The sequence below is a fragment of the Phyllobates terribilis genome, unplaced genomic scaffold (assembly GCF_046119375.1).
Source record: "Phyllobates terribilis strain yellow unplaced genomic scaffold, ASM4611937v1 Scaffold_230__1_contigs__length_3167835, whole genome shotgun sequence".
NCBI lineage: Eukaryota > Metazoa > Chordata > Amphibia > Anura > Dendrobatidae > Phyllobates > Phyllobates terribilis.
The window spans coordinates 1070886-1096752 of record NW_027362990.1 but is presented as its reverse complement, the minus strand read 5'-3'; the positions used below and the strand labels follow the sequence as shown (position 1 = coordinate 1096752).

The 25867-nt window shown below is 48.1% G+C and overlaps 13 non-coding genes and 4 pseudogenes across 13 annotated transcripts; all 17 read left to right on the top strand.

Annotated features, from left to right (window-relative positions):
- Positions 1 to 879: 879 nt before the first annotated feature.
- On the top strand, positions 880 to 995 carry LOC141215159 (U2 spliceosomal RNA; annotated as a pseudogene).
- A 524-nt stretch (positions 996 to 1519) lies between these two features.
- On the top strand, positions 1520 to 1701 carry LOC141215104 (U2 spliceosomal RNA). Its single transcript, XR_012284249.1, has one exon. It is a non-coding gene; the product is annotated as a U2 spliceosomal RNA (small nuclear RNA).
- A 1115-nt stretch (positions 1702 to 2816) lies between these two features.
- Positions 2817 to 2932, top strand: LOC141215158 (U2 spliceosomal RNA; annotated as a pseudogene).
- A 524-nt stretch (positions 2933 to 3456) lies between these two features.
- On the top strand, positions 3457 to 3639 carry LOC141215106 (U2 spliceosomal RNA). Its single transcript, XR_012284251.1, has one exon. It is a non-coding gene; the product is annotated as a U2 spliceosomal RNA (small nuclear RNA).
- Positions 3640 to 4754: 1115 nt separating this feature from the next.
- Positions 4755 to 4945, top strand: LOC141215045 (U2 spliceosomal RNA). The gene has a single exon (XR_012284193.1). It is a non-coding gene; the product is annotated as a U2 spliceosomal RNA (small nuclear RNA).
- Positions 4946 to 6060: 1115 nt separating this feature from the next.
- LOC141215044 (U2 spliceosomal RNA) lies at positions 6061 to 6251 on the top strand. The gene has a single exon (XR_012284192.1). It is a non-coding gene; the product is annotated as a U2 spliceosomal RNA (small nuclear RNA).
- A 1115-nt stretch (positions 6252 to 7366) lies between these two features.
- Positions 7367 to 7557, top strand: LOC141215043 (U2 spliceosomal RNA). The gene has a single exon (XR_012284191.1). It is a non-coding gene; the product is annotated as a U2 spliceosomal RNA (small nuclear RNA).
- Positions 7558 to 8672: 1115 nt separating this feature from the next.
- On the top strand, positions 8673 to 8863 carry LOC141215042 (U2 spliceosomal RNA). The gene has a single exon (XR_012284190.1). It is a non-coding gene; the product is annotated as a U2 spliceosomal RNA (small nuclear RNA).
- Positions 8864 to 9978: 1115 nt separating this feature from the next.
- LOC141215154 (U2 spliceosomal RNA) lies at positions 9979 to 10056 on the top strand (annotated as a pseudogene).
- Positions 10057 to 15620: 5564 nt separating this feature from the next.
- Positions 15621 to 15813, top strand: LOC141215110 (U2 spliceosomal RNA). Its single transcript, XR_012284255.1, has one exon. It is a non-coding gene; the product is annotated as a U2 spliceosomal RNA (small nuclear RNA).
- Positions 15814 to 16928: 1115 nt separating this feature from the next.
- Positions 16929 to 17044, top strand: LOC141215156 (U2 spliceosomal RNA; annotated as a pseudogene).
- A 524-nt stretch (positions 17045 to 17568) lies between these two features.
- On the top strand, positions 17569 to 17751 carry LOC141215105 (U2 spliceosomal RNA). Its single transcript, XR_012284250.1, has one exon. It is a non-coding gene; the product is annotated as a U2 spliceosomal RNA (small nuclear RNA).
- Positions 17752 to 18866: 1115 nt separating this feature from the next.
- On the top strand, positions 18867 to 19057 carry LOC141215041 (U2 spliceosomal RNA). Its single transcript, XR_012284189.1, has one exon. It is a non-coding gene; the product is annotated as a U2 spliceosomal RNA (small nuclear RNA).
- Positions 19058 to 20172: 1115 nt separating this feature from the next.
- Positions 20173 to 20363, top strand: LOC141215039 (U2 spliceosomal RNA). The gene has a single exon (XR_012284187.1). It is a non-coding gene; the product is annotated as a U2 spliceosomal RNA (small nuclear RNA).
- A 1115-nt stretch (positions 20364 to 21478) lies between these two features.
- Positions 21479 to 21669, top strand: LOC141215038 (U2 spliceosomal RNA). Its single transcript, XR_012284186.1, has one exon. It is a non-coding gene; the product is annotated as a U2 spliceosomal RNA (small nuclear RNA).
- A 1115-nt stretch (positions 21670 to 22784) lies between these two features.
- On the top strand, positions 22785 to 22975 carry LOC141215037 (U2 spliceosomal RNA). The gene has a single exon (XR_012284185.1). It is a non-coding gene; the product is annotated as a U2 spliceosomal RNA (small nuclear RNA).
- A 1115-nt stretch (positions 22976 to 24090) lies between these two features.
- LOC141215036 (U2 spliceosomal RNA) lies at positions 24091 to 24281 on the top strand. Its single transcript, XR_012284184.1, has one exon. It is a non-coding gene; the product is annotated as a U2 spliceosomal RNA (small nuclear RNA).
- Positions 24282 to 25867: the final 1586 nt, after the last annotated feature.

Genomic DNA, 25867 nt, shown 5'->3' with positions numbered 1-25867 from the left:
TACTTCCTTTTGGATAAACAGACATATTAGGCAAGCATTTTGGAGCTTTCACCTAAATAACTACAGGTGGTGAGATAAGCTGCACAATATAATTGACCTTTCAGTATATTGTTGCACACACACCATCTATTTAGCAAATGCCCTTGTTATCAACAGCAGCCTTTTAAACTCACCTGAGCTAACAGGTATGTGCGCTGGTTACTCTGCTGCGCTTAAAATTTCTTTTTTGGTTTGCTACAATGCCTTTCTGAAACGTTGTCTCCTTCTGCTGGAACACTGACTTCTTTCATTTAATGCCTGCAGACTATAAAAGAGAACCCAACCCAAAAAGTTTGGTTGATTAGTCTGTGGCATTCTGTTAAACTGTTGCTTATGGCGGTCTCTGTGAGCTTCTCAGCGACATTCAGCCAGCCAGGTATCCTGCCTGCAGTAGATGGAATGTGGCAATGGAACGCTGGCTGCGCGTGTCATAATAGGCTCTGAGCCTTTATATACCTGTGCACAGCAGCAGCCACCTTCAGTCTGCTGCTGGACAGCCAGCAGCAGCAGCAGCAGGAGAGGTATGTAATCAGGAGCCCTCCTGCTAAGGGTAGACAGCTGCTCGTTCCACCCCACCCCCCGCCTTAATTGGTTCTCCTCCCTTCCAACGGTGTTGAGGCGGGTGGGAACAGCAGGGGGTGAAGGTGCTGTGTTTAAAGAGGTGGAGTTATGCAGATCTAAAACGCGTGGATTGCAGCAGCAGCAAGCCGAAAAGTGCAGGCATGTAAGGGATCTAGAGGTTGACAACATGTCTTCTTAACGGGAGTCCAGGAGCTCATCTCCACAAATGGACTTTTCAGGATCCTTGGGTGGCTCCGTAGTTTGAAACCAATTCTGGTTATCGCTTCTCGGCCTTTTGGCTAAGATCAAGTGTAGTATCTTTTGAAAAGGCAGTTTTGTCCTTGGGCTGCCCTAGTAAATTGATGCATATTACACACTGGTTTGGTGCACTTGTTAGTACGCCAGGTGGCTCATAGAGTTATCTGATGGAAAACATGGCCCTCCAGGATCGAAGTCACTAGGCTGGGTAAGTGTGAGGGCTTTGGAGCAATGTGCCCCAGGAGTAGGCGCCCTGGTGGGAGTCCAAGCTTACTGGGACTGGGAACCCCAGAAAGACTTGGCTTCGTAGCACGCCGCACCTTTGCCAATCATACTTTCTGAGCAACCCCCCCTATTCCTGGCCTCTGGGCTAGGAAGGGGAATTTTTATAAACCCGGTCGGAGGTCCGGTCAGCTTTGGGCTGAGAAACCAACACAGGCTCCAGCTCCACTAGGGTGGCAGCCTAGATGGAAGCTGGGAGCACAAAAACGGCTCTTCTCCGGCTTCGGCTAGGGAGAGCATCGGAGATCCCTGACCCTCGCTGTGGCCTTCTGGCTCGGAGGGATGGGGATGGTTTATTGGGGACCCTCTCCTCCGGGAAGGGTCCACATGAATCCTCGCCTCGTGCGCTGTTTTGGTGTGACTTCGGTCACATTTTTCAGTGCCTTGGATGCAGCTTCAATCAAAAAATCTGTTCTTATCAGTTTAATATCTGATACGTCCCCTATCTGGGGACCATATATTAAATGGATTTTTAGAACAGGGAGATGGAAAAAGAGCTTGCTCTGTCCACTCCACGCATTGACCTGGTATTGCAGTATCTCCAGGACCGGTGCACCCCTTCTTTAATGCAGTTTCTAAAATCAGAAAGAATTGAATTCAATGTTTTTTGTTCATTTTGCTTGTTTGTCGGATTTTGGGATGGACTCTTTGGCTTTGCTTTTCTTCTCCTCATTGGATTTTTCATGTTCAAAGTTGCAGAAGCCAGATTACAAGCTCATTTTGGTTCAACTTCAGCAACTGTGCATTGCATTGCCATGTAATGTGATGCAATGCTATCTTTCTAGCTCTCCCTTTTTACTTCCTTTTGGATAAACAGACATATTAGGCAAGCATTTTGGAGCTTTCACCTAAATAACTACAGGTGGTGAGATAAGCTGCACAATATAATTGACCTTTCAGTATATTGTTGCACACACACCAGCTATTTAGCAAATGCCCTTGTTATCAACAGCAGCCTTTTAAACTCACCTGAGCTAACAGGTATGTGCGCTGGTTACTCTGCTGCGCTTAAAATTTCTTTTTTGGTTTGCTACAATGCCTTTTCTGAAACGTTGTCTCCTTCTGCTGGAACACTGACTTCTTTCATTTAATGCCTGCAGACTATAAAAGAGAACCCAACCCAAAAAGTTTGGTTGATTAGTCTGTGGCATTCTGTTAAACTGTTGCTTATGGCGGTCTCTGTGAGCTTCTCAGCGACATTCAGCCAGCCAGGTATCCTGCCTGCAGTAGATGGAATGTGGCAATGGAACGCTGGCTGCGCGTGTCATAATAGGCTCTGAGCCTTTATATACCTGTGCACAGCAGCAGCCACCTTCAGTCTGCTGCTGGACAGCCAGCAGCAGCAGCAGCAGGAGAGGTATGTAATCAGGAGCCCTCCTGCTAAGGGTAGACAGCTGCTCGTTCCACCCCACCCCCCGCCTTAATTGGTTCTCCTCCCTTCCAACGGTGTTGAGGCGGGTGGGAAAAGCAGGGGGTGAAGGTGCTGTGTTTAAAGAGGTGGAGTTATGCAGATCTAAAACGCGTGGATTGCAGCAGCAGCAAGCCGAAAAGTGCAGGCATGTAAGGGATCTAGAGGTTGACAACATGTCTTCTTAACGGGAGTCCAGGAGCTCATCTCCACAAATGGACTTTTCAGGATCCTTGGGTGGCTCCGTAGTTTGAAACCAATTCTGGTTATCGCTTCTCGGCCTTTTGGCTAAGATCAAGTGTAGTATCTTTTGAAAAGGCAGTTTTGTCCTTGGGCTGCCCTAGTAAATTGATGCATATTACACACTGGTTTGGTGCACTTGTTAGTACGCCAGGTGGCTCATAGAGTTATCTGATGGAAAACATGGCCCTCCAGGATCGAAGTCACTAGGCTGGGTAAGTGTGAGGGCTTTGGAGCAATGTGCCCCAGGAGTAGGCGCCCTGGTGGGAGTCCAAGCTTACTGGGACTGGGAACCCCAGAAAGACTTGGCTTCGTAGCACGCCGCACCTTTGCCAATCATACTTTCTGAGCAACCCCCCCTATTCCTGGCCTCCGGGCTAGGAAGGGGAATTTTTATAAACCCGGTCGGAGGTCCGGTCAGCTTTGGGCTGAGAAACCAACACAGGCTCCAGCTCCACTAGGGTGGCAGCCTAGATGGAAGCTGGGAGCACGAAAACGGCTCTTCTCCGGCTTCGGCTAGGGAGAGCATCGGAGATCCCTGACCCTCGCTGTGGCCTTCTGGCTCGGAGGGATGGGGATGGTTTATTGGGGACCCTCTCCTCCGGGAAGGGTCCACATGAATCCTCGCCTCGTGCGCTGTTTTGGTGTGACTTCGGTCACATTTTTCAGTGCCTTGGATGCAGCTTCAATCAAAAAAATCTGTTCTTATCAGTTTAATATCTGATACGTCCCCTATCTGGGGACCATATATTAAATGGATTTTTAGAACAGGGAGATGGAAAAAGAGCTTGCTCTGTCCACTCCACGCATTGACCTGGTATTGCAGTATCTCCAGGACCGGTGCACCCCTTCTTTAATGCAGTTTCTAAAATCAGAAAGAATTGAATTCAATGTTTTTTGTTCATTTTGCTTGTTTGTCGGATTTTGGGATGGACTCTTTGGCTTTGCTTTTCTTCTCCTCATTGGATTTTTCATGTTCAAAGTTGCAGAAGCCAGATTACAAGCTCATTTTGGTTCAACTTCAGCAACTGTGCATTGCATTGCCATGTAATGTGATGCAATGCTATCTTTCTAGCTCTCCCTTTTTACTTCCTTTTGGATAAACAGACATATTAGGCAAGCATTTTGGAGCTTTCACCTAAATAACTACAGGTGGTGAGATAAGCTGCACAATATAATTGACCTTTCAGTATATTGTTGCACACACACCATCTATTTAGCAAATGCCCTTGTTATCAACAGCAGCCTTTTAAACTCACCTGAGCTAACAGGTATGTGCGCTGGTTACTCTGCTGCGCTTAAAATTTCTTTTTTGGTTTGCTACAATGCCTTTTCTGAAACGTTGTCTCCTTCTGCTGGAACACTGACTTCTTTCATTTAATGCCTGCAGACTATAAAAGAGAACCCAACCCAAAAAGTTTGGTTGATTAGTCTGTGGCATTCTGTTAAACTGTTGCTTATGGCGGTCTCTGTGAGCTTCTCAGCGACATTCAGCCAGCCAGGTATCCTGCCTGCAGTAGATGGAATGTGGCAATGGAACGCTGGCTGCGCGTGTCATAATAGGCTCTGAGCCTTTATATACCTGTGCACAGCAGCAGCCACCTTCAGTCTGCTGCTGGACAGCCAGCAGCAGCAGCAGCAGGAGAGGTATGTAATCAGGAGCCCTCCTGCTAAGGGTAGACAGCTGCTCGTTCCACCCCACCCCCCGCCTTAATTGGTTCTCCTCCCTTCCAACGGTGTTGAGGCGGGTGGGAACAGCAGGGGGTGAAGGTGCTGTGTTTAAAGAGGTGGAGTTATGCAGATCTAAAACGCGTGGATTGCAGCAGCAGCAAGCCGAAAAGTGCAGGCATGTAAGGGATCTAGAGGTTGACAACATGTCTTCTTAACGGGAGTCCAGGAGCTCATCTCCACAAATGGACTTTTCAGGATCCTTGGGTGGCTCCGTAGTTTGAAACCAATTCTGGTTATCGCTTCTCGGCCTTTTGGCTAAGATCAAGTGTAGTATCTGTTCTTATCAGTTTAATATCTGATACGTCCCCTATCTGGGGACCATATATTAAATGGATTTTTAGAACAGGGAGATGGAAAAAGAGCTTGCTCTGTCCACTCCACGCATTGACCTGGTATTGCAGTATCTCCAGGACCGGTGCACCCCTTCTTTAATGCAGTTTCTAAAATCAGAAAGAATTGAATTCAATGTTTTTTGTTCATTTTGCTTGTTTGTCGGATTTTGGGATGGACTCTTTGGCTTTGCTTTTCTTCTCCTCATTGGATTTTTCATGTTCAAAGTTGCAGAAGCCAGATTACAAGCTCATTTTGGTTCAACTTCAGCAACTGTGCATTGCATTGCCATGTAATGTGATGCAATGCTATCTTTCTAGCTCTCCCTTTTTACTTCCTTTTGGATAAACAGACATATTAGGCAAGCATTTTGGAGCTTTCACCTAAATAACTACAGGTGGTGAGATAAGCTGCACAATATAATTGACCTTTCAGTATATTGTTGCACACACACCATCTATTTAGCAAATGCCCTTGTTATCAACAGCAGCCTTTTAAACTCACCTGAGCTAACAGGTATGTGCGCTGGTTACTCTGCTGCGCTTAAAATTTCTTTTTTGGTTTGCTACAATGCCTTTTCTGAAACGTTGTCTCCTTCTGCTGGAACACTGACTTCTTTCATTTAATGCCTGCAGACTATAAAAGAGAACCCAACCCAAAAAGTTTGGTTGATTAGTCTGTGGCATTCTGTTAAACTGTTGCTTATGGCGGTCTCTGTGAGCTTCTCAGCGACATTCAGCCAGCCAGGTATCCTGCCTGCAGTAGATGGAATGTGGCAATGGAACGCTGGCTGCGCGTGTCATAATAGGCTCTGAGCCTTTATATACCTGTGCACAGCAGCAGCCACCTTCAGTCTGCTGCTGGACAGCCAGCAGCAGCAGCAGCAGGAGAGGTATGTAATCAGGAGCCCTCCTGCTAAGGGTAGACAGCTGCTCGTTCCACCCCACCCCCCGCCTTAATTGGTTCTCCTCCCTTCCAACGGTGTTGAGGCGGGTGGGAACAGCAGGGGGTGAAGGTGCTGTGTTTAAAGAGGTGGAGTTATGCAGATCTAAAACGCGTGGATTGCAGCAGCAGCAAACCGAAAAGTGCAGGCATGTAAGGGATCTAGAGGTTGACAACATGTCTTCTTAACGGGAGTCCAGGAGCTCATCTCCACAAATGGACTTTTCAGGATCCTTGGGTGGCTCCGTAGTTTGAAACCAATTCTGGTTATCGCTTCTCGGCCTTTTGGCTAAGATCAAGTGTAGTATCTGTTCTTATCAGTTTAATATCTGATACGTCCCCTATCTGGGGACCATATATTAAATGGATTTTTAGAACAGGGAGATGGAAAAAGAGCTTGCTCTGTCCACTCCACGCATTGACCTGGTATTGCAGTATCTCCAGGACCGGTGCACCCCTTCTTTAATGCAGTTTCTAAAATCAGAAAGAATTGAATTCAATGTTTTTTGTTCATTTTGCTTGTTTGTCGGATTTTGGGATGGACTCTTTGGCTTTGCTTTTCTTCTCCTCATTGGATTTTTCATGTTCAAAGTTGCAGAAGCCAGATTACAAGCTCATTTTGGTTCAACTTCAGCAACTGTGCATTGCATTGCCATGTAATGTGATGCAATGCTATCTTTCTAGCTCTCCCTTTTTACTTCCTTTTGGATAAACAGACATATTAGGCAAGCATTTTGGAGCTTTCACCTAAATAACTACAGGTGGTGAGATAAGCTGCACAATATAATTGACCTTTCAGTATATTGTTGCACACACACCATCTATTTAGCAAATGCCCTTGTTATCAACAGCAGCCTTTTAAACTCACCTGAGCTAACAGGTATGTGCGCTGGTTACTCTGCTGCGCTTAAAATTTCTTTTTTGGTTTGCTACAATGCCTTTTCTGAAACGTTGTCTCCCTCTGCTGGAACACTGACTTCTTTCATTTAATGCCTGCAGACTATAAAAGAGAACCCAACCCAAAAAGTTTGGTTGATTAGTCTGTGGCATTCTGTTAAACTGTTGCTTATGGCGGTCTCTGTGAGCTTCTCAGCGACATTCAGCCAGCCAGGTATCCTGCCTGCAGTAGATGGAATGTGGCAATGGAACGCTGGCTGCGCGTGTCATAATAGGCTCTGAGCCTTTATATACCTGTGCACAGCAGCAGCCACCTTCAGTCTGCTGCTGGACAGCCAGCAGCAGCAGCAGCAGGAGAGGTATGTAATCAGGAGCCCTCCTGCTAAGGGTAGACAGCTGCTCGTTCCACCCCACCCCCCGCCTTAATTGGTTCTCCTCCCTTCCAACGGTGTTGAGGCGGGTGGGAACAGCAGGGGGTGAAGGTGCTGTGTTTAAAGAGGTGGAGTTATGCAGATCTAAAACGCGTGGATTGCAGCAGCAGCAAGCCGAAAAGTGCAGGCATGTAAGGGATCTAGAGGTTGACAACATGTCTTCTTAACGGGAGTCCAGGAGCTCATCTCCACAAATGGACTTTTCAGGATCCTTGGGTGGCTCCGTAGTTTGAAACCAATTCTGGTTATCGCTTCTCGGCCTTTTGGCTAAGATCAAGTGTAGTATCTGTTCTTATCAGTTTAATATCTGATACGTCCCCTATCTGGGGACCATATATTAAATGGATTTTTAGAACAGGGAGATGGAAAAAGAGCTTGCTCTGTCCACTCCACGCATTGACCTGGTATTGCAGTATCTCCAGGACCGGTGCACCCCTTCTTTAATGCAGTTTCTAAAATCAGAAAGAATTGAATTCAATGTTTTTTGTTCATTTTGCTTGTTTGTCGGATTTTGGGATGGACTCTTTGGCTTTGCTTTTCTTCTCCTCATTGGATTTTTCATGTTCAAAGTTGCAGAAGCCAGATTACAAGCTCATTTTGGTTCAACTTCAGCAACTGTGCATTGCATTGCCATGTAATGTGATGCAATGCTATCTTTCTAGCTCTCCCTTTTTACTTCCTTTTGGATAAACAGACATATTAGGCAAGCATTTTGGAGCTTTCACCTAAATAACTACAGGTGGTGAGATAAGCTGCACAATATAATTGACCTTTCAGTATATTGTTGCACACACACCATCTATTTAGCAAATGCCCTTGTTATCAACAGCAGCCTTTTAAACTCACCTGAGCTAACAGGTATGTGCGCTGGTTACTCTGCTGCGCTTAAAATTTCTTTTTTGGTTTGCTACAATGCCTTTTCTGAAACGTTGTCTCCTTCTGCTGGAACACTGACTTCTTTCATTTAATGCCTGCAGACTATAAAAGAGAACCCAACCCAAAAAGTTTGGTTGATTAGTCTGTGGCATTCTGTTAAACTGTTGCTTATGGCGGTCTCTGTGAGCTTCTCAGCGACATTCAGCCAGCCAGGTATCCTGCCTGCAGTAGATGGAATGTGGCAATGGAACGCTGGCTGCGCGTGTCATAATAGGCTCTGAGCCTTTATATACCTGTGCACAGCAGCAGCCACCTTCAGTCTGCTGCTGGACAGCCAGCAGCAGCAGCAGCAGGAGAGGTATGTAATCAGGAGCCCTCCTGCTAAGGGTAGACAGCTGCTCGTTCCACCCCACCCCCCGCCTTAATTGGTTCTCCTCCCTTCCAACGGTGTTGAGGCGGGTGGGAACAGCAGGGGGTGAAGGTGCTGTGTTTAAAGAGGTGGAGTTATGCAGATCTAAAACGCGTGGATTGCAGCAGCAGCAAACCGAAAAGTGCAGGCATGTAAGGGATCTAGAGGTTGACAACATGTCTTCTTAACGGGAGTCCAGGAGCTCATCTCCACAAATGGACTTTTCAGGATCCTTGGGTGGCTCCGTAGTTTGAAACCAATTCTGGTTATCGCTTCTCGGCCTTTTGGCTAAGATCAAGTGTAGTATCTGTTCTTATCAGTTTAATATCTGATACGTCCCCTATCTGGGGACCATATATTAAATGGATTTTTAGAACAGGGAGATGGAAAAAGAGCTTGCTCTGTCCACTCCACGCATTGACCTGGTATTGCAGTATCTCCAGGACCGGTGCACCCCTTCTTTAATGCAGTTTCTAAAATCAGAAAGAATTGAATTCAATGTTTTTTGTTCATTTTGCTTGTTTGTCGGATTTTGGGATGGACTCTTTGGCTTTGCTTTTCTTCTCCTCATTGGATTTTTCATGTTCAAAGTTGCAGAAGCCAGATTACAAGCTCATTTTGGTTCAACTTCAGCAACTGTGCATTGCATTGCCATGTAATGTGATGCAATGCTATCTTTCTAGCTCTCCCTTTTTACTTCCTTTTGGATAAACAGACATATTAGGCAAGCATTTTGGAGCTTTCACCTAAATAACTACAGGTGGTGAGATAAGCTGCACAATATAATTGACCTTTCAGTATATTGTTGCACACACACCATCTATTTAGCAAATGCCCTTGTTATCAACAGCAGCCTTTTAAACTCACCTGAGCTAACAGGTATGTGCGCTGGTTACTCTGCTGCGCTTAAAATTTCTTTTTTGGTTTGCTACAATGCCTTTTCTGAAACGTTGTCTCCTTCTGCTGGAACACTGACTTCTTTCATTTAATGCCTGCAGACTATAAAAGAGAACCCAACCCAAAAAGTTTGGTTGATTAGTCTGTGGCATTCTGTTAAACTGTTGCTTATGGCGGTCTCTGTGAGCTTCTCAGCGACATTCAGCCAGCCAGGTATCCTGCCTGCAGTAGATGGAATGTGGCAATGGAACGCTGGCTGCGCGTGTCATAATAGGCTCTGAGCCTTTATATACCTGTGCACAGCAGCAGCCACCTTCAGTCTGCTGCTGGACAGCCAGCAGCAGCAGCAGCAGGAGAGGTATGTAATCAGGAGCCCTCCTGCTAAGGGTAGACAGCTGCTCGTTCCACCCCACCCCCCGCCTTAATTGGTTCTCCTCCCTTCCAACGGTGTTGAGGCGGGTGGGAACAGCAGGGGGTGAAGGTGCTGTGTTTAAAGAGGTGGAGTTATGCAGATCTAAAACGCGTGGATTGCAGCAGCAGCAAGCCGAAAAGTGCAGGCATGTAAGGGATCTAGAGGTTGACAACATGTCTTCTTAACGGGAGTCCAGGAGCTCATCTCCACAAATGGACTTTTCAGGATCCTTGGGTGGCTCCGTAGTTTGAAACCAATTCTGGTTATCGCTTCTCGGCCTTTTGGCTAAGATCAAGTGTAGTATCTGTTCTTTTAAGAACACAAGAGCTACGATCTACACTTGACGAAAGCGATCGAACTCGGAAGGAGAAGAGCTTCGGAGCCCAGCTGACATCAGAGAACGAAGGCGGATATCGGTGGGAGGAAGAAGCTCTAAAGAATCCAGAAGAAGACGAAGACTCGGAGAAGAATCGGGCTGTCCTGTGGAATCTTCGAGGAAGAAAATCATCGTGACAAAGACCTTTCGGGGAATTTGTCCAGAACACGACGGGAGAAGAATCTGCATAGCTCCACCCATTCCGGGAAGAGTTCCAGATCCAGCTCCAAGAAGTAACTGCAGGAGGAAAGCCATGGCAAGCGCTGCGAGGAAGGCCGAAAAGAAGAGCCTGGAGCTGGGGACAGCCAGGAGGGCCCAGCCAGGAGCCGATTCTGACCCCAAGGACTCTGCCTCCACGACTGGCCAGCAGAAGGGACCCCAGAAGCCCCGCCACGAAGCTCCAGCCCTGGAGCCATGGATGCGGCAGACGGTGGCCCTGAAGCTGAAGGAAGTGGATGGGAGGGTGCCGGACATGTCCTCGGACGTGTTCTGCCAGAAGATGCTGCTGGATCGAGGCTTCTCCAGGTCGGACACCCTCAGCATCCAGACCTTCTTGACGGGGATCTTCTTCGTCACCTTCGCCACTGTGAACACCTGCAGGAGGTTCTGGGAAATGGTAAGCGCAAAAGGACCGGATAATTCTTTCTCTGCCTTTACAGGTAGCTGCCCTATCCAGAGGGATGAAAGGAGGATCACGGTCTCCATGCGCAACCCGCACACCCCAGGCCAAGACATCTGTACCTTCCTGAGACGCTTCTGTTTGGTTGTGAAGGAACCCTCTCACATCCTGAATGGACTCGGCTTCTGGACAGGTAAGTGGTCGGTGACCGTTAGACTTCACAGGGACCTGGCGTACTCAGACGGACTTCGGCACCTGCCCCCGACATTCTCCCTGGGCAACTCCTACGGCCTCATCTATTACCCGGACATGCCGCGGAACTGCAGGAGATGCGGCAAGAACGGCCACGAGATGAAGGACTGCAAGGAGGATGCCTGCAGGATTTGTCGAGTGACGGGACACAGCTCGAAGGACTGCCCGAAGAAGACGTCCTGCAACCTGTGTGGGCTGGCGGCTCATCTGTACAAGGATTGCCCCAGGCGTGAGAGATCCTGGGCATCGGTGGTTGCGACGACCCCAGCTACGGAGGACAAGGCCCCGACGACCAGGCCTGTGAAGGTCAAGGACGTGACGACCAAGGCCCCAGCGGCCAAGGCCGAGACGACCAAGGCCAAAGCGGTCAAGGAGTCGGTGGCCAAAGCCCCAGCGACGGTCCCAGCAGCTCCGAAGCAGAAGAAAAAGTCAAAGGAGGGTAAGAGTTCTGTCACCCCTCTCTCGATCCCTCCCCCTGCCACCCCCGTCCAATCCCCCCCCACCCCGGCCACCCCTGCTGAGGATTCCACTTCCTCTTCCTCCTTCCCCTACTCCTCAGCAGGTGTCCTTTCCCCTGCCCCGGCAGCCACTCTCCCTCCCCAGACCATGGTAGCGGTGGAATTAACCTTTCCTCCACCCGCCGCTATCTATTCCGAGGAGGATTTTCCCCTTCTTGTCTCCCCAGTTCCAACCCGGGGAAAGAGGAAGGTGGAGGACAGCCCTGCTACTGAATCCTCCAAAAAGAAGATTCTGGATTTCGTAGGCGAAAAGGAGGATACCCTCCCTGAGCCAGAAGAGATGGAGCACATGGTTGAGACCCTGGTGGCCGAGCCAGAAGAGGAGGAACTGGTGGTCGCCGAGATTGAGGCCGCGCTGCTTGACCAGATGGAGGAAGAGGGCCTGCTGGTGATCCCGTCACCAGCAGTCAACACCGACGAGGGACCACCCGACCGGAGTGGTAACTAAGGTGTATTGCCTGCGCTAACTTTTTCTTTTTTCCCTACATGATGGCTAATATTAACTTATTTTCCATTAATGTCAGGAGCATCAAGGACAAGTTCAGACGTCAGACTATTTATGCCTTCCTTACTTCCCAGTTGTGTGATGTTTATATGTTGCAGGAATGTTCCCTTCCCTCCTCTAGGTCCTTCAAACATCTGGCCAGGGAGTGGTCCCACGGTCCATCCTACTGGTCCGGTGGGGGTGACTGCAAGTCTGCGGGGGTCGCAATTCTGATCAGGGGGGACGCATTCACGCTTGAGTCCGTCCAGGAGCTCATCTGCGGCAGGGCTCTTGTTGTAGATGGCAACTGGGCGGGAGAACCTGTCAGGTTCATCAACGTGTATGCGTCCCCACTGAAGAATGAGCGTTTGGAGCTTTTCCAGACCCTGCGGCTTCAGCTTGCCACCACCAGGACCTTAGTGATGGCCGGGGATTTCAACTGCCCCATCGAGGAGGACGGTCGTAGTTCTGGCACATCTGCCAAGTTGGACATCACGTCCAAGCTGCTCATCGAGATGGTAACCGAGGCCTCTCTTCAGGACGTGGTGGGCTCCATGGGGAGAGGCTCCACGAACTATTCGTGGAGCCGACCCGATGGCTCACTCCGCTCCAGGATTGACTTTGTGTTCACCTCTCGGGCAGTCAGGCAGAGTAGGCACTCGATGGTCTCCTGCTTCTTCTCCGACCACAGAGCCATTCACTTACAAGGTGTCCTCGGCGACGGTTTTCCGTCCGGCCCCGGCTCCTGGAAGCTGAATTGTGCTCTGCTGGCTCAGGATGAAGTCGTGGAGGAGCTGAGAGCAGCCTACGCAATGTGGCAGTCCTACAAGGGTAGCTTCCAAACAGTCTCTGATTGGTGGGAATATGTTAAACTTGAGTTTCGCTGTTTCTTTCAGGCCAAGGGTCGACAACAGGAGTGTGAGAAGAGGAGGGACTTCAGAGGGCTGCAGCGCGAGCTGCGGTCGCTGCAGGACCTTCTTCACTGCGGCTGGGACGTGAGGGAGGAGCTGGAGGAGACCAAGAAGAGCCTGAAAAGGCACTTTGAGGAGGAGTCCAAGCGAATCATCTTCCGTTCCAAAGTGGAGAATCTGGAGAAGGGTGAGAAATGTAACTCATTCTTTTTCAGGAAACTTCATGCCGGTCACACGCCCCTGAACGAGCTGCGAGACGAGAGCGGAAACATGCGACGTGGGAAGGAGGACGTGATGAGGGTCGTCAGCGACTTCTACAGCGAACTCTACTCCCACAAGACTACCGACCCCGACGCTGCTGATAAGTTCCTGTCAGGTATCACTAACCATCTTGATCCTGCAGGCACGGCAGCCTTGGACAAACCTCTGATGGTGGGCGAATTGCTCTCTGCCGCTAAATCCTTTAGGACCGGCAGGACCCCGGGCAGTGATGGTCTTCCAGCGGAGCTCTATGTAGCGCTGGGAGACCTCATCTGTCCGGACCTGTTGGACCTGTACGAGGAGATGGTGGTGGAGGGTAGAATGCCTCCATCTTTGAGGGAAGGAATGGTCACGATCCTGTACAAGCGGAAGGGAGAGAGGTGCGACCTGAGGAATTGGCGTCCCATCACTCTGCTCAACGTGGACTACAAGATCCTGGCCAAGACGATGGCGACACGACTTAAGACGGTCATCGGACGGATCATCCACCCGGACCAGACCTGCGGCATCCCTGGACGTCGCATCGCAGACAGCCTCGCTCTCGTGCGGGACACGGTCGAGTACATCAAGGTCCGCCGCGCACACGCGGCCCTGGTCTCCTTGGATCAGGAGAAGGCCTTCGACCGGGTTTCCCACGAGTTCATGGGCCGAGCTCTGCACCGGTTAGGTTTGGGTAACATGTTTTGTTCGTATGTCCGTCTGATGTATTTTGATATCCACAGCTCGGTGTTGGTGAACGGCTGGAAGACTGACCCCTTCCCTGTCCTCTCTGGGGTCAGACAAGGCTGCCCTCTATCACCTCTTCTTTTTGTTTGTGTTATAGAACTCTTCGCAGAGGCTATCCGGCAGAATGGAGAGATCAGAGGGATCACCGCACCGGGTCCGGGACGACATGAGGTCAAGTGCTCGCTCTACATGGACGACGTCACCGTCTTCTGCGCTGATCGTGGTTCAGTCGACGCCCTCGTCCAGACGTGTGAGAGGTTCGGCCGGGCTTCAGGGGCCAAAGTCAACTGCAGGAAGTCGGAAGCCATGCTCTTCGGGGATTGGCAGCCGGCCTCCTCCGCCCCCTTCCCCTTCAACATTCAACCGGATTTCCTCAAGGTGCTGGGAGTCTGGTTCGGGAAGGAAGGAGCGGCCCTCAAGTCCTGGCAAGAACGCTTGGCCAAGGTGAAGCAACGGATCGGACTCTGGAGCCTCAGACACCTCACTTGTGAGGGTAAGGCACTCGTCCTGCGTAATGAGGTCCTGCCCGTCTTGCAGTACACGGCGCAGGCCTGGCCCCCACACGTCACTGTGTGCAGGGCCATTACCAGGACAGTGTTTCACTTTGTCTGGGGATCCAAGATGGACAGAGTCAGGCGGGCCGTCATGTACAAGGAGCCTCGCAAGGGTGGGAAGGGCGTTCCAGATATCCCCACCCTCCTGCGATCCTCTTTTGTGTGTGATTGTGTCCGCCGGACTTTGCAAGTCAAGAATGGCTCCGCGGGCAGGTCCATGTCTCGCTTCTTCCTGCTTCCTCTTTGGAGGCGACTCGGCTGGGACAAGTGGGACAGCTCCTTCCCCTACAACTGGACGACGCCATGGTTCTACGGAGACGTCGTTCGATTTGTGGGGGAGCATCAACTGGAGGGACTCAAGCCCGACTTGTGGAAGCCCAAAACTATCCACAAGCTAATCAGAGCCAAGGATGACGTGGAGAACATCACAGGACTTCACCAGGACACGCTGGAGACTGTGTGGACAAATGTGTCGTCTGACAGGCTGACCAACGGGCACAAGGACTTGTCGTGGATGGCGATTCAGGGCGGACTGCCCGTCCGGTCATTCATGCATGCCCGGAACCTGTGTAAGACCCGGTACTGCCCAAGGTGCCCCTTCGTGGAGGAAACATCTTTGCACACTTTTTGGGACTGCGGATTTGCACAGCGCCTATTGACTGCACTTGAGGACGACCTGAGGAACTCTGTCCCCAGGGCGAGCCTATCGCACCATTCTGTGCTTTACGGACTCTTCCCTGGGGTTCATACCGTCGGAGCCATCCAGGAGGCTTGGCGCCTTATGAACTGCTTCAAGGATGCCGTTTGGGTCGCCAGGAACCGGCTCATCTTGAGGAGGGAGAGGATGTCCATCCAGGACTGCCGCAGGCTGATCCACAGCCTGCTCAGAGACTATTCCATCATGGACGGTCCGGAGGACGAGGACGAGGACTAAACCCCTCCTCCCCCTCTCCCCTTATGTGTCTTGTCTTTCAATAAAGCTTCGGGCCTGTGATTTTCCCCTCCCCATCCCCTTTTTCCCAATCCCCATCCCTTATCACGGTTCGTCGTACTGTATTGATTGACATGCTTTTTCTTTCAGATTGAGTGTTTTGTGTAGCATAGGGGTGTGATGTGTCTAGTTAGTGCGTCGTATCCTCATGCTATGTAAATATGATGTAGAATTCTGTGTGTACTGGGCTGCGGCACTGTACACTGTCTGTTAACTTATTTTTTGTGCTAATAAAAGATATATTCAATCAAAAAATCTGTTCTTATCAGTTTAATATCTGATACGTCCCCTATCTGGGGACCATATATTAAATGGATTTTTAGAACAGGGAGATGGAAAAAGAGCTTGCTCTGTCCACTCCACGCATTGACCTGGTATTGCAGTATCTCCAGGACCGGTGCACCCCTTCTTTAATGCAGTTTCTAAAATCAGAAAGAATTGAATTCAATGTTTTTTGTTCATTTTGCTTGTTTGTCGGATTTTGGGATGGACTCTTTGGCTTTGCTTTTCTTCTCCTCATTGGATTTTTCATGTTCAAAGTTGCAGAAGCCAGATTACAAGCTCATTTTGGTTCAACTTCAGCAACTGTGCATTGCATTGCCATGTAATGTGATGCAATGCTATCTTTCTAGCTCTCCCTTTTTACTTCCTTTTGGATAAACAGACATATTAGGCAAGCATTTTGGAGCTTTCACCTAAATAACTACAGGTGGTGAGATAAGCTGCACAATATAATTGACCTTTCAGTATATTGTTGCACACACACCATCTATTTAGCAAATGCCCTTGTTATCAACAGCAGCCTTTTAAACTCACCTGAGCTAACAGGTATGTGCGCTGGTTACTCTGCTGCGCTTAAAATTTCTTTTTTGGTTTGCTACAATGCCTTTTCTGAAACGTTGTCTCCTTCTGCTGGAACACTGACTTCTTTCATTTAATGCCTGCAGACTATAAAAGAGAACCCAACCCAAAAAGTTTGGTTGATTAGTCTGTGGCATTCTGTTAAACTGTTGCTTATGGCGGTCTCTGTGAGCTTCTCAGCGACATTCAGCCAGCCAGGTATCCTGCCTGCAGTAGATGGAATGTGGCAATGGAACGCTGGCTGCGCGTGTCATAATAGGCTCTGAGCCTTTATATACCTGTGCACAGCAGCAGCCACCTTCAGTCTGCTGCTGGACAGCCAGCAGCAGCAGCAGCAGGAGAGGTATGTAATCAGGAGCCCTCCTGCTAAGGGTAGACAGCTGCTCGTTCCACCCCACCCCCCGCCTTAATTGGTTCTCCTCCCTTCCAACGGTGTTGAGGCGGGTGGGAACAGCAGGGGGTGAAGGTGCTGTGTTTAAAGAGGTGGAGTTATGCAGATCTAAAACGCGTGGATTGCAGCAGCAGCAAGCCGAAAAGTGCAGGCATGTAAGGGATCTAGAGGTTGACAACATGTCTTCTTAACGGGAGTCCAGGAGCTCATCTCCACAAATGGACTTTTCAGGATCCTTGGGTGGCTCCGTAGTTTGAAACCAATTCTGGTTATCGCTTCTCGGCCTTTTGGCTAAGATCAAGTGTAGTATCTTTTGAAAAGGCAGTTTTGTCCTTGGGCTGCCCTAGTAAATTGATGCATATTACACACTGGTTTGGTGCACTTGTTAGTACGGCTGGTGGCTCATAGAGTTATCTGATGGAAAACATGGCCCTCCAGGATCGAAGTCACTAGGCTGGGTAAGTGTGAGGGCTTTGGAGCAATGTGCCCCAGGAGTAGGCGCCCTGGTGGGAGTCCAAGCTTACTGGGACTGGGAACCCCAGAAAGACTTGGCTTCGTAGCACGCCGCACCTTTGCCAATCATACTTTCTGAGCAACCCCCCCTATTCCTGGCCTCCGGGCTAGGAAGGGGAATTTTTATAAACCCGGTCGGAGGTCCGGTCAGCTTTGGGCTGAGAAACCAACACAGGCTCCAGCTCCACTAGGGTGGCAGCCTAGATGGAAGCTGGGAGCACGAAAACGGCTCTTCTCCGGCTTCGGCTAGGGAGAGCATCGGAGATCCCTGACCCTCGCTGTGGCCTTCTGGCTCGGAGGGATGGGGATGGTTTATTGGGGACCCTCTCCTCCGGGAAGGGTCCACATGAATCCTCGCCTCGTGCGCTGTTTTGGTGTGACTTCGGTCACATTTTTCAGTGCCTTGGATGCAGCTTCAATCAAAAAAATCTGTTCTTATCAGTTTAATATCTGATACGTCCCCTATCTGGGGACCATATATTAAATGGATTTTTAGAACAGGGAGATGGAAAAAGAGCTTGCTCTGTCCACTCCACGCATTGACCTGGTATTGCAGTATCTCCAGGACCGGTGCACCCCTTCTTTAATGCAGTTTCTAAAATCAGAAAGAATTGAATTCAATGTTTTTTGTTCATTTTGCTTGTTTGTCGGATTTTGGGATGGACTCTTTGGCTTTGCTTTTCTTCTCCTCATTGGATTTTTCATGTTCAAAGTTGCAGAAGCCAGATTACAAGCTCATTTTGGTTCAACTTCAGCAACTGTGCATTGCATTGCCATGTAATGTGATGCAATGCTATCTTTCTAGCTCTCCCTTTTTACTTCCTTTTGGATAAACAGACATATTAGGCAAGCATTTTGGAGCTTTCACCTAAATAACTACAGGTGGTGAGATAAGCTGCACAATATAATTGACCTTTCAGTATATTGTTGCACACACACCATCTATTTAGCAAATGCCCTTGTTATCAACAGCAGCCTTTTAAACTCACCTGAGCTAACAGGTATGTGCGCTGGTTACTCTGCTGCGCTTAAAATTTCTTTTTTGGTTTGCTACAATGCCTTTTCTGAAACGTTGTCTCCTTCTGCTGGAACACTGACTTCTTTCATTTAATGCCTGCAGACTATAAAAGAGAACCCAACCCAAAAAGTTTGGTTGATTAGTCTGTGGCATTCTGTTAAACTGTTGCTTATGGCGGTCTCTGTGAGCTTCTCAGCGACATTCAGCCAGCCAGGTATCCTGCCTGCAGTAGATGGAATGTGGCAATGGAACGCTGGCTGCGCGTGTCATAATAGGCTCTGAGCCTTTATATACCTGTGCACAGCAGCAGCCACCTTCAGTCTGCTGCTGGACAGCCAGCAGCAGCAGCAGCAGGAGAGGTATGTAATCAGGAGCCCTCCTGCTAAGGGTAGACAGCTGCTCGTTCCACCCCACCCCCCGCCTTAATTGGTTCTTCTCCCTTCCAACGGTGTTGAGGCGGGTGGGAACAGCAGGGGGTGAAGGTGCTGTGTTTAAAGAGGTGGAGTTATGCAGATCTAAAACGCGTGGATTGCAGCAGCAGCAAGCCGAAAAGTGCAGGCATGTAAGGGATCTAGAGGTTGACAACATGTCTTCTTAACGGGAGTCCAGGAGCTCATCTCCACAAATGGACTTTTCAGGATCCTTGGGTGGCTCCGTAGTTTGAAACCAATTCTGGTTATCGCTTCTCGGCCTTTTGGCTAAGATCAAGTGTAGTATCTGTTCTTATCAGTTTAATATCTGATACGTCCCCTATCTGGGGACCATATATTAAATGGATTTTTAGAACAGGGAGATGGAAAAAGAGCTTGCTCTGTCCACTCCACGCATTGACCTGGTATTGCAGTATCTCCAGGACCGGTGCACCCCTTCTTTAATGCAGTTTCTAAAATCAGAAAGAATTGAATTCAATGTTTTTTGTTCATTTTGCTTGTTTGTCGGATTTTGGGATGGACTCTTTGGCTTTGCTTTTCTTCTCCTCATTGGATTTTTCATGTTCAAAGTTGCAGAAGCCAGATTACAAGCTCATTTTGGTTCAACTTCAGCAACTGTGCATTGCATTGCCATGTAATGTGATGCAATGCTATCTTTCTAGCTCTCCCTTTTTACTTCCTTTTGGATAAACAGACATATTAGGCAAGCATTTTGGAGCTTTCACCTAAATAACTACAGGTGGTGAGATAAGCTGCACAATATAATTGACCTTTCAGTATATTGTTGCACACACACCATCTATTTAGCAAATGCCCTTGTTATCAACAGCAGCCTTTTAAACTCACCTGAGCTAACAGGTATGTGCGCTGGTTACTCTGCTGCGCTTAAAATTTCTTTTTTGGTTTGCTACAATGCCTTTTCTGAAACGTTGTCTCCTTCTGCTGGAACACTGACTTCTTTCATTTAATGCCTGCAGACTATAAAAGAGAACCCAACCCAAAAAGTTTGGTTGATTAGTCTGTGGCATTCTGTTAAACTGTTGCTTATGGCGGTCTCTGTGAGCTTCTCAGCGACATTCAGCCAGCCAGGTATCCTGCCTGCAGTAGATGGAATGTGGCAATGGAACGCTGGCTGCGCGTGTCATAATAGGCTCCGAGCCTTTATATACCTGTGCACAGCAGCAGCCACCTTCAGTCTGCTGCTGGACAGCCAGCAGCAGCAGCAGCAGGAGAGGTATGTAATCAGGAGCCCTCCTGCTAAGGGTAGACAGCTGCTCGTTCCACCCCACCCCCCGCCTTAATTGGTTCTCCTCCCTTCCAACGGTGTTGAGGCGGGTGGGAACAGCAGGGGGTGAAGGTGCTGTGTTTAAAGAGGTGGAGTTATGCAGATCTAAAACGCGTGGATTGCAGCAGCAGCAAGCCGAAAAGTGCAGGCATGTAAGGGATCTAGAGGTTGACAACATGTCTTCTTAACGGGAGTCCAGGAGCTCATCTCCACAAATGGACTTTTCAGGATCCTTGGGTGGCTCCGTAGTTTGAAACCAATTCTGGTTATCGCTTCTCGGCCTTTTGGCTAAGATCAAGTGTAGTATCTGTTCTTATCAGTTTAATATCTGATACGTCCCCTATCTGGGGACCATATATTAAATGGATTTTTAGAACAGGGAGATGGAAAAAGAGCTTGCTCTGTCCACTCCACGCATTGACCTGGTATTGCAGTATCTCCAGGACCGGTGCACCCCTTCTTTAATGCAGTTTCTAAAATCAGAAAGAATTGAATTCAATGTTTTTTGTTCATTTTGCTTGTTTGTCGGATTTTGGGATGGACTCTTTGGCTTTGCTTTTCTTCTCCTCATTGGATTTTTCATGTTCAAAGTTGCAGAAGCCAGATTACAAGCTCATTTTGGTTCAACTTCAGCAACTGTGCATTGCATTGCCATGTAATGTGATGCAATGCTATCTTTCTAGCTCTCCCTTTTTACTTCCTTTTGGATAAACAGACATATTAGGCAAGCATTTTGGAGCTTTCACCTAAATAACTACAGGTGGTGAGATAAGCTGCACAATATAATTGACCTTTCAGTATATTGTTGCACACACACCATCTATTTAGCAAATGCCCTTGTTATCAACAGCAGCCTTTTAAACTCACCTGAGCTAACAGGTATGTGCGCTGGTTACTCTGCTGCACTTAAAATTTCTTTTTTGGTTTGCTACAATGCCTTTTCTGAAACGTTGTCTCCTTCTGCTGGAACACTGACTTCTTTCATTTAATGCCTGCAGACTATAAAAGAGAACCCAACCCAAAAAGTTTGGTTGATTAGTCTGTGGCATTCTGTTAAACTGTTGCTTATGGCGGTCTCTGTGAGCTTCTCAGCGACATTCAGCCAGCCAGGTATCCTGCCTGCAGTAGATGGAATGTGGCAATGGAACGCTGGCTGCGCGTGTCATAATAGGCTCTGAGCCTTTATATACCTGTGCACAGCAGCAGCCACCTTCAGTCTGCTGCTGGACAGCCAGCAGCAGCAGCAGCAGGAGAGGTATGTAATCAGGAGCCCTCCTGCTAAGGGTAGACAGCTGCTCGTTCCACCCCACCCCCCGCCTTAATTGGTTCTCCTCCCTTCCAACGGTGTTGAGGCGGGTGGGAACAGCAGGGGGTGAAGGTGCTGTGTTTAAAGAGGTGGAGTTATGCAGATCTAAAACGCGTGGATTGCAGCAGCAGCAAGCCGAAAAGTGCAGGCATGTAAGGGATCTAGAGGTTGACAACATGTCTTCTTAACGGGAGTCCAGGAGCTCATCTCCACAAATGGACTTTTCAGGATCCTTGGGTGGCTCTGTAGTTTGAAACCAATTCTGGTTATCGCTTCTCGGCCTTTTGGCTAAGATCAAGTGTAGTATCTGTTCTTATCAGTTTAATATCTGATACGTCCCCTATCTGGGGACCATATATTAAATGGATTTTTAGAACAGGGAGATGGAAAAAGAGCTTGCTCTGTCCACTCCACGCATTGACCTGGTATTGCAGTATCTCCAGGACCGGTGCACCCCTTCTTTAATGCAGTTTCTAAAATCAGAAAGAATTGAATTCAATGTTTTTTGTTCATTTTGCTTGTTTGTCGGATTTTGGGATGGACTCTTTGGCTTTGCTTTTCTTCTCCTCATTGGATTTTTCATGTTCAAAGTTGCAGAAGCCAGATTACAAGCTCATTTTGGTTCAACTTCAGCAACTGTGCATTGCATTGCCATGTAATGTGATGCAATGCTATCTTTCTAGCTCTCCCTTTTTACTTCCTTTTGGATAAACAGACATATTAGGCAAGCATTTTGGAGCTTTCACCTAAATAACTACAGGTGGTGAGATAAGCTGCACAATATAATTGACCTTTCAGTATATTGTTGCACACACACCATCTATTTAGCAAATGCCCTTGTTATCAACAGCAGCCTTTTAAACTCACCTGAGCTAACAGGTATGTGCGCTGGTTACTCTGCTGCGCTTAAAATTTCTTTTTTGGTTTGCTACAATGCCTTTTCTGAAACGTTGTCTCCTTCTGCTGGAACACTGACTTCTTTCATTTAATGCCTGCAGACTATAAAAGAGAACCCAACCCAAAAAGTTTGGTTGATTAGTCTGTGGCATTCTGTTAAACTGTTGTTTATGGCGGTCTCTGTGAGCTTCTCAGCGACATTCAGCCAGCCAGGTATCCTGCCTGCAGTAGATGGAATGTGGCAATGGAACGCTGGCTGCGCGTGTCATAATAGGCTCTGAGCCTTTATATACCTGTGCACAGCAGCAGCCACCTTCAGTCTGCTGCTGGACAGCCAGCAGCAGCAGCAGCAGGAGAGGTATGTAATCAGGAGCCCTCCTGCTAAGGGTAGACAGCTGCTCGTTCCACCCCACCCACCGCCTTAATTGGTTCTCCTCCCTTCCAACGGTGTTGAGGCGGGTGGGAACAGCAGGGGGTGAAGGTGCTGTGTTTAAAGAGGTGGAGTTATGCAGATCTAAAACGCGTGGATTGCAGCAGCAGCAAGCCGAAAAGTGCAGGCATGTAAGGGATCTAGAGGTTGACAACATGTCTTCTTAACGGGAGTCCAGGAGCTCATCTCCACAAATGGACTTTTCAGGATCCTTGGGTGGCTCCGTAGTTTGAAACCAATTCTAGTTATCGCTTCTCGGCCTTTTGGCTAAGATCAAGTGTAGTATCTGTTCTTATCAGTTTAATATCTGATACGTCCCCTATCTGGGGACCATATATTAAATGGATTTTTAGAACAGGGAGATGGAAAAAGAGCTTGCTCTGTCCACTCCACGCATTGACCTGGTATTGCAGTATCTCCAGGACCGGTGCACCCCTTCTTTAATGCAGTTTCTAAAATCAGAAAGAATTGAATTCAATGTTTTTTGTTCATTTTGCTTGTTTGTCGGATTTTGGGATGGACTCTTTGGCTTTGCTTTTCTTCTCCTCATTGGATTTTTCATGTTCAAAGTTGCAGAAGCCAGATTACAAGCTCATTTTGGTTCAACTTCAGCAACTGTGCATTGCACTGCCATGTAATGTGATGCAATGCTATCTTTCTAGCTCTCCCTTTTTACTTCCTTTTGGATAAACAGACATATTAGGCAAGCATTTTGGAGCTTTCACCTAAATAACTACAGGTGGTGAGATAAGCTGCACAATATAATTGACCTTTCAGTATATTGTTGCACACACACCATCTATTTAGCAAATGCCCTTGTTATCAACAGCAGCCTTTTAAACTCACCTGAGCTAACAGGTATGTGCGCTGGTTACTCTGCTGCGCTTAAAATTTCTTTTTTGGTTTGCTACAATACCTTTTCTGAAACGTTGTCTCCTTCTGCTGGAACACTGACTTCTTTCATTTAATGCCTGCAGACTATAAAAGAGAACCCAACCCAAAAAGTTTGGTTGATTAGTCTGTGGCATTCTGTTAAACTGTTGCTTATGGCGGTCTCTGTGAGCTTCTCAGCGACATTCAGCCAGCCAGGTATCCTGCCTGCAGTAGATGGAATGTGGCAATGGAACGCTGGCTGCGCGTGTCATAATAGGCTCTGAGCCTTTATATACCTGTGCACAGCAGCAGCCACCTTCAGTCTGCTGCTGGACAGCCAGCAGCAGCAGCAGCAGGAGAGGTATGTAATCAGGAGCCCTCCTGCTAAGGGTAGACAGCTGCTCGTTCCACCCCACCCCCCGCCTTAATTGGTTCTCCTCCCTTCCAACGGTGTTGAGGCGGGTGGGAACAGCAGGGGGTGAAGGTGCTGTGTTTAAAGAGGTGGAGTTATGCAGATCTAAAACGCGTGGATTGCAGCAGCAGCAAGCCGAAAAGTGCAGGCATGTAAGGGATCTAGAGGTTGACAACATGTCGTCTTAACGGGAGTCCAGGAGCTCATCTACACAAATGGACTTTTCCTGATCCTTGGGTGGCTCCGTAGTTTGAAACCAATTCTGGTTATCGCTTCTCGGCCTTTTGGCTAAGATCAAGTGTAGTATCTGTTCTTATCAGTTTAATATCTGATACGTCCCCTATCTGGGGACCATATATTAAATGGATTTTTAGAACAGGGAGATGGAAAAAGAGCTTGCTCTGTCCACTCCACGCATTGACCTGGTATTGCAGTATCTCCAGGACCGGTGCACCCCTTCTTTAATGCAGTTTCTAAAATCAGAAAGAATTGAATTCAATGTTTTTTGTTCATTTTGCTTGTTTGTCGGATTTTGGGATGGACTCTTTGGCTTTGCTTTTCTTCTCCTCATTGGATTTTTCATGTTCAAAGTTGCAGAAGCCAGATTACAAGCTCATTTTGGTTCAACTTCAGCAACTGTGCATTGCATTGCCATGTAATGTGATGCAATGCTATCTTTCTAGCTCTCCCTTTTTACTTCCTTTTGGATAAACAGACATATTAGGCAAGCATTTTGGAGCTTTCACCTAAATATCTACAGGTGGTGAGATAAGCTGCACAATATAATTGACCTTTCAGTATATTGTTGCACACACACCATCTATTTAGCAAATGCCCTTGTTATCAACAGCAGCCTTTTAAACTCACCTGAGCTAACAGGTATGTGCGCTGGTTACTCTGCTGCGCTTAAAATTTCTTTTTTGGTTTGCTACAATGCCTTTTCTGAAACGTTGTCTCCTTCTGCTGGAACACTGACTTCTTTCATTTAATGCCTGCAGACTATAAAAGAGAACCCAACCCAAAAAGTTTGGTTGATTAGTCTGTGGCATTCTGTTAAACTGTTGCTTATGGCGGTCTCTGTGAGCTTCTCAGCGACATTCAGCCAGCCAGGTATCCTGCCTGCAGTAGATGGAATGTGGCAATGGAACGCTGCCTGCGCGTGTCATAATAGGCTCTGAGCCTTTATATACCTGTGCACAGCAGCAGCCACCTTCAGTCTGCTGCTGGACAGCCAGCAGCAGCAGCAGCAGGAGAGGTATGTAATCAGGAGCCCTCCTGCTAAGGGTAGACAGCTGCTCGTTCCACCCCACCCCCCGCCTTAATTGGTTCTCCTCCCTTCCAACGGTGTTGAGGCGGGTGGGAACAGCAGGGGGTGAAGGTGCTGTGTTTAAAGAGGTGGAGTTATGCAGATCTAAAACGCGTGGATTGCAGCAGCAGCAAGCCGAAAAGTGCAGGCATGTAAGGGATCTAGAGGTTGACAACATGTCTTCTTAACGGGAGTCCAGGAGCTCATCTCCACAAATGGACTTTTCAGGATCCTTGGGTGGCTCCGTAGTTTGAAACCAATTCTGGTTATCGCTTCTCGGCCTTTTGGCTAAGACCATTTGGTTGCAGCCTGATAGGTGCGAGTTCTCTGGAGGAATCCAGGCCTTTTTGCGAAAGGATTTGGCGATTTTCTGTGGTAATATACCGACAGGTTTTGAAGATGAACTTCGTGAAGAATACTATCCGAATTGGAGTGGATCCATCAGTTTCCGAGAGGAATAATGTGTCCTTCATCGTGGAGAAACTTTTGGAAGGAAAAGCTGGAGCAAAACGAGGCGACTTCTACAGCGTCAACGAGTTTCCTAAATCAGGTACATATGACGTGACTTTTGTAGAAGAAAATACCTGCCTTGATGTGTTTGAGTGGCTTCGGAGTCACACTGATGATCCTTTTTTGGAAGGGGTGTGGTTTGAACCCTTGTTTGGACTTCAAGAAAAGATTGTGTGGGTAACAGTTTATAACCCTTTTACTGAGCCAGCATTGCTTGAAGGCTTCCTTG